Raw genomic sequence first — 7,030 nt, 5'->3', positions numbered from 1 at the left:
GACGGCCAGAAGAGGGCGCCAGACCTCTTTACAGATGGTTGTGAGCCACCATGTGGTTGCTGGGAATTGAACTCAGGATCTTTGGAAGAGCAGGCAATGCTCTTAACCACTGAGCCATCTCTCCAGCCCCTGTCTCTATTTTCTGGAGGCTTCAAAGTCCCTACCTCCCACTTACAGATTTCCATGTGTGGATGTGTGACTCAGACCTAGGCTAATCAGTGATGGTTTACAGAGATTGTCAACAACACAGGATCTAGGATCACTGGGAGGCACTTCTCAGGGTATGTCTGTAAGGGATTTGCTATATTATGCAAACTGAAGTGGGAAGACCCACTCTGCACTAATTTGGTGGCGCGAATTCATTGGCTGGGTTCACAGACTGAACTGCTAACTGAATGGTGGCATTCTTTGCTCTCTGTTTCCTGACCATGGACACACTGTGATCAGCTACTTCCCGCTTCAGCTACCAGAACTTCCCTGCCATGAAGGACAACACCCTCAAATGATGAAACCAAATAGACACTGCCTCCTGAAGTGGCTTTTGTCACACATTTTCTCACAGCAACAAGAAAAGTAACTACTGCACACACCGACCCTGGCTGCAATGGCCAGTCGGCATGGCAGCAGACAGTCAAGCTGAATTTTTGCATATACGGTTTAAAGGGATTTCTTTAGGGCTTTGCTCAAAGCTGGATGAATGCAAGTCTGGTAGAAAAGTCAGCCTGAAGGTGGTCACCTCAGAAGAGAGGATAAGTTACAGAGAGTTCGGCCTGATGATGTCATTAAAGCTTTCACCCAATCACTTCCAAACACTACCCTGGGCTTGTTACACTTAAAAAATTAATCTGGTGAGTTTGTTTTGTATATTTTTGCAAGCCTAGACAATAATCCACACTAGCTAAGTTCTGAAGTTCTAACACTCTGGAAGAAACCCTGAACTCACTAGCATCCCTTTCTCACCAGCCCCTGATGAACACTAATCTGATTTGATCTCGCCTGTACCCGACATGGACTCAGGTGGTGTGCGACTTCTGTGGTTGACTTCTTTTATTTAGCATGTTTGTGAAGGGTTTATCCATATTGAGATTACCTGGCATGAGTGAGAAGGAAACACGGAACATGCAACAAACCCACTTAGAAGTTTATTGAGGGGGTGTGTGTGTACAGGCCTGGTCAAGGTTGGTGTGCAGAGAGAGAGAGAGCTGAAGATGGTGCTTCCACCTTTTAAAGGCCACCCAGCGCATGTGCACAAGGAGATGATGTGGCTGCATCAAATGCAGATAACGGAGCGCACACATGTGTGAAAGGGCTCATGCAACTGTGTCATTCATAGATGATGCAACCATGTTGCATGTGGGTCATGTGGGGTCCTTTAAGATTCCCGGGGCCATTATGTACTTCTGCCTGAGGGTTTATCCACACATGCGTGACCCTGGAACCAGGAAGTGTCAGCCATATTGTGGCTGAAATCATAACACATATAGCATATGTCAATAGCTCATTTTTCCTTTTGTGTCCAAACTGCAGTGCCCTGAATGGCAGCCCCACATTTTGCTTTTCTCTCTATTCTTTTATTTTGTAAAGGTCTACTTTATTTATCCATGTATAAACACATGCACACACATATGCATGTGCCACGGGGCTTATGGAAGTCAGAGGAGAACTTTTAGGAATCCCTTCTCTTCTTCCACTTAGTCCTGGTGATCGAATTTAGACCCTCAGACATACATGACAGGTGCTTTTACCCACGGAACCATCTAGACGGTCTTGGATTTATTGGTGAAGATTTTGAAGACAGACTTGTCAGATTCCTTTTCAAAACTGATTACAGCATGACACCTTTTGGGTGTTATCTTTCAGTCTTGTTGGAATTTAACTCATTGGGTTTTGTTTGGTTTCTTGTGTGCTAAACCAACTTCGGATTTTCGGGATAAATTGAACTTAGTCTTGGCACATAATTCTATTACATGTTCCTGAATTTAATTTGCTAAATGTCTGTTGTTAAAGGAGTTCACATTCAAATGCATGAAGTATATTGGTTAGTAGTTTTCTTATAATGCCAAGTTTTAATAAGAGGGAAATACTGGTCCCTGGAGATGAATTGAAAAGTGTTACGATTTTTTCTTTCTTCTTCTTTTTTAAATATTTGGGAAAGCTTGCTTTTAATTCTTTTATTTACATTTATTTATTTATTTATTCTTTGTGTCTTTCACATCGTGCCTCCCAATTCCACCTGTCTCCCTCTTACCTCAAAAAATAAATTAACAAAACAAGATTAAATGGGAAGAAGGGAAAAATCTCACCATAGAAGCTGCAGTGTGACATAGTGAGTCACACAGTAAACCCCTTTATCCATCTATTTTTACATGCAGGCATTTATCTCAAAGAATTATTGCTCTGGTTCAAGGCCCCTGATCTCTGCTGCACCATCAACACTGGACCCTCACTGGGCAACTTCCCGGACATCCCATTGCTGCTCTGTCTTGGAGATCCTGCAACCCTGGGTCCACAGGACTGACTGCCTCTGCCCCCACCCCATCATACTCCATCAGATCACAGATGGGGTGGGCCAACACATAACCCTGGCTCTGGGTCTGGGTAGTTGCTTGGTTGGTCAGTTCCCCAGTTCTCCCCTGACTTCACCACCAGGGTGAGTTCTGCTTTGCCCTTTCTAGGATTTCACATCCTCAAGGTTGGCTCTCCAGCACTCTCCTGAGTGCTGCAGCTGACAGGCATTGATGGGGAGAGGAAGGGAACCTTCCCCCTGGCACCTCCCCCCACACTCATGCTGCCACTAGACAGATGAGTGGTAGGGTCAGCTCTCCCATGCTCACAACCTCAGGACTGGCTTACCCACACCTCCGCCAACAGGGTTGTCTCTATTGTACAGCAGGGCCTGCTCTCCTGAGTATTATAGCTGCTAGGGATAGGGACAGCTCTTCGGCTCTTTTGACCTCAGGCGAACTCTCCCATCTACCACATTGATGGGTGTGGAGGTTGGGTTTTAATTCTTTAAATGTTTAGTAGATTCTTCAGCCTTGAGCCTTCCTTCTGGGAGGGTTTTGTATGTAAACAATCTTGTGCTTCTTATTGACCTGTTCAGATTTTCTATTTCTTCTTGAGTCAGTGTTGCTCATTGTGGTTTAGGAATTTGTCCATTTCCTCCAGGCTGTCTAGTTTGTTGTCATGAGATTGTTCATTTTATCCCTTTCCATCCCTTTTATTTCTGTAAGTGATAATGTCTCCTCCTTCATTCCCTAATATTAGTAACTGCAGCCTTCTCTCTTCTTTCTCTTTATCTTCTTTTCCCCTCCTCTTCCTCTTTCTCTCTTTCTCCCCTTCCTTCCCTGCTTCCCTTTCACTTAGCCAAAGGTTTGTCGGTTGTAGTCATCTCTTTAGCTAGTGACTTTTAGGCCCAGCTGTTGTTACCCCATCTTGGGCAGCTACAAGGTTAAGGACCTGCCCAGAACTGTTTTCAACAAAAACACCCTGGGGACAAGGACTTTTACACTGGGAAAATACCAAACCAGGTTAAATCCAGATAGTGCAAAGTGAGGTCTTTCAAAGAGCCAGCACATAGGTTGGGTAATGACAAGAACTTAAATAAGAGAGCTGCGTCTTGGCTACGGTCTGCGTACATGTGTACCCCCAATTTCACATGGTAGAAACTTGATTTCTAATGTGATGGTGTTCGGAGATGTTTAGGTCACCAGAGCTGCAATACACGAGTGGACCAACGCTGCTACAAAGAGGGCTTGTGGAAGTGGCTCATCTTCTCCTGTCCTTCTTTCTTATACCATGGAAGGACACAGCTATAAACTACTTACTTCACACTAAAATCTTAGCTTGTGCTTTTCAGCTTCCAGAAGAATGAGAAATGTTCTTCATAAATTGTCTAGACTCAGACATTCTGCTACAGCAGCTCTAACCGAGTAAGACTATGCCCACTGTGCTCTCTCGGGTAGTCTCCATCTATGACAGTATACCCTGTTGTTTGTCAAGAGTGCTGAGAGGCTAGATAGTGGGGAAGTGGTTAGAACAAGCCGAATGCCATGAAGCTCATTGAAGCTTAATGAATTCAGCTGTATTTCATTAGTAAGCATTCTAGGGTGCCAGGAGACGTCATTCAGCCATGGGTGCCATGAAGCCCACTGTCCTTAGTGAATTCAGCTGTATTTTGTTAGTAAGCATTCTAGGGTGTGGAGAGACATCGTTTAATCCCCAGGATGCTTCTCACCATTGTTACCAAGAGCAGACAGAAGCCTGATTTTACCTACATGATTTTTTGTTTGTTCGTTTTTTTGTCTTGCTTTGTTTTTAACGAACACACCCCCTTTTGTATATTTGAAACATTCCTGAAATGAATGCATCATGATTGATAGTTTGGTGTAATTTAATAGGCAACACCTGAGTGATGTAAAATGACGGCGCATGTTACCTTAGACGTTATTTGAGTTCACAGATTCACTTTTGAATCACTTGTCTTGAGATAGATGTTCTTCCTCTTTAAACGAATAAATGTCATGTAGCTGTCCAGAGATAGAGACAGCTGCTGAAGGATCCGAATTGAAAGACATTGGGACTCTGAGTCAGGCTAATGACCAGCAAATGTCATCAGGGACTGTCACTGTCCCTCCTTCCCCTTATGTGAGGCAAACGCTGGGCTTATCCCAGGCTGCCAGAATTCCAAACCTTGCTCTTTCCCTCATCAGCAGGATCTTCCACTTATCATAGAAATCAGTTACTGCAGAATTAGGACCATAATAATAATACCAGTCCAGGAAAGATGAAGTAAGATGGTCTTTCAGAAAACATGGCACATTTAGCTGAGATTATTCTAATGGTCACAAGTGCGCTACCAAGCGACATTTCATTTCAGTGAGAAGGTAAAGTTTTCAATTCCTTCTAATCCTTTTCAAATAATTCCCAGAGGAAGTTTCCATCTCATATAAGCAGCTCCTCTGAATCTATTAATGTTCTGGATGGGAGAGCAGGGAAGGAAATTCTTTACTGAGGCAGCAAAACACAGCTTGGTACCAAAAGCTGACCCTAAAGTAAATGAAGAGTCTCAGTGGGTAGTGAGATCAGTTATCTTACCTCTCAAACCAGAACATGATGGAAGGAGATGCCTTTCAAAATTTCTCTATGACAACAGGCATCACCTGGACACGTCCTGCCCCGCCCCCATCCCCATGGTCCAGAACAGCAGAAGTGACCAAATGCTGCCTCAAGTGTCTCAGCAATGTGTCCTATCCCCCAGCCTTACAGGCGCCCTGACTTCGTGAGATGGCCAACAGAGGCAATCCCAAAGGCTGGTGCTAGCTTGCTTGTTCTGCCCTCCATGCAGGTGACCCTAACTAGCCCGGCCATCTGTTGGTGGCAGCTCATCTGCAGGCTTTTGCTCCGCAAACAGCTTTGCTGCTGCATTGGGAAACTCACCATGTGGACTTGGCAGTTCAGAGCCCCCCCTGCCATTACTGCTGCTAGCAGCCGGAAAGGTCAGTTATGTGTCCCGATCATTTTTTTTTCCTCTCAAGTGTAAATTGAAGTACAGGGAGATTGGGACTTCTGGGTAGCAAAGCAAGCAACAAGGCATGACACCTGGGTTTCTATGTGTGCCAATTGCAGTGATTCTTTCCGTCACAGTCATAAGATGGGTGGCAGTCTGTTCCACCCAAGATACATCTAGATTGCAAGAACATGAACAACGTGTTTGCTTCAAATATTTCTAAGTAGCAAAATTGTATCAAGATGACCAATGTGGGTGCAATCATACCCCATTTCCTTCCACTCACATCTAAATGTAAACGAGTAGAAAGTTTTTATTGTAAAGACTTCCTTGGATACTCTCACCTTCAATTAGAAAGAGATTTATTCACAGACTTTAATTAGTAGTAGTAATTGCCTGTGACCCAGCTTCCACTCCACCACAACCCATTAGGGAGGGCATGGAACCCTATATCTGGAAAGGGGGTTCCCCTTCACAGTGCTCTGTTTCTGGAGAAATTTAAAAAAAAAACAAATATCAAGAAATAAATAAAACCACTATTTGGTCTTATGTTTTGTTTTTTAATTTCTTGTTGGAACTCAAATCAAATCTAGTTAAGCCATTGTGCTTTGGGAAGGTAACAGAAGCTAACTAGGTCAGTAGCGGTAAGAGGTCTAGAAGTCGAGCTACCTGTGGAGCAAAGGCATGAGCATCAAAGAGGTTACAGGGAGACTGATGTCTTTAGAAAGGAACTGACTTCCTCTCGATTTAGAGGTTGTTACTCTGATAAAGTAAATGGTCTCATGGGGAGGTTGAAGTGGGGCGTTATTGCCCATCCCATCCCTCTAACTCTTCAATTAAAACGAGACTGACTGTACCATGGGTCCCTCCAGCCTTCAGAGACGTGGTAGCAGCTGTGAGCATGGGGCAGCAACCAACCTCTGACAACCAAGGAGAAGGATGGACGATCCTCTCTCCTCTGAGAGCTTGTAATGGGGTTTTCTCCTCTAGTGAATTGCATTTTTCCTTGCCATGGTCCTAAATTCTCTGTCTCGCTGACAGAAACACACTCCCTACTCATTGCACACAGCAGGTCTGACTGACAGTATACAGGCTGCACTCTGATCTGGCAGGGATCCTGGGCTGGGAGGGGAGAAATCCAGAACCCACCAAGTCTTAGTTGTAAGCCATAGAGTTGAAGAGGCTTCGGAATGAAAGGGAAGCCCGGGGGCCTACAGTTTGTGAGGTAGCCCTCAGGCAGCCTTCCTTGCCTCCCATCTTGCTTGTCATTCCTCTCTCCCTCCCATGCCACCCCCTCTTCCAACATCACTCACAATTCATATATGTACTTGTGGAACCCCCTAAATGCTGGACTTCAGTCTGGGCAGTTTGAGAAGAAGTGTCTTTGCACAGAATCTGCGTGTCAGGTAAAGGCAGAAAGCTGAGAGAGGACTCAGCATGCCCAGAGGTACAGCACGTCCCTCTCCTTGCCTCAGAAAGCTGAGGGAGGACTCAGCATGCCCAGAGGTACAGCACATCCCT

Source organism: Microtus ochrogaster, chromosome 8 (assembly GCF_000317375.1).
Source record: "Microtus ochrogaster isolate Prairie Vole_2 chromosome 8, MicOch1.0, whole genome shotgun sequence".
Classification (NCBI taxonomy): Eukaryota; Metazoa; Chordata; class Mammalia; order Rodentia; family Cricetidae; genus Microtus; species Microtus ochrogaster.
Note: the sequence above shows the minus strand (reverse complement) of the source record.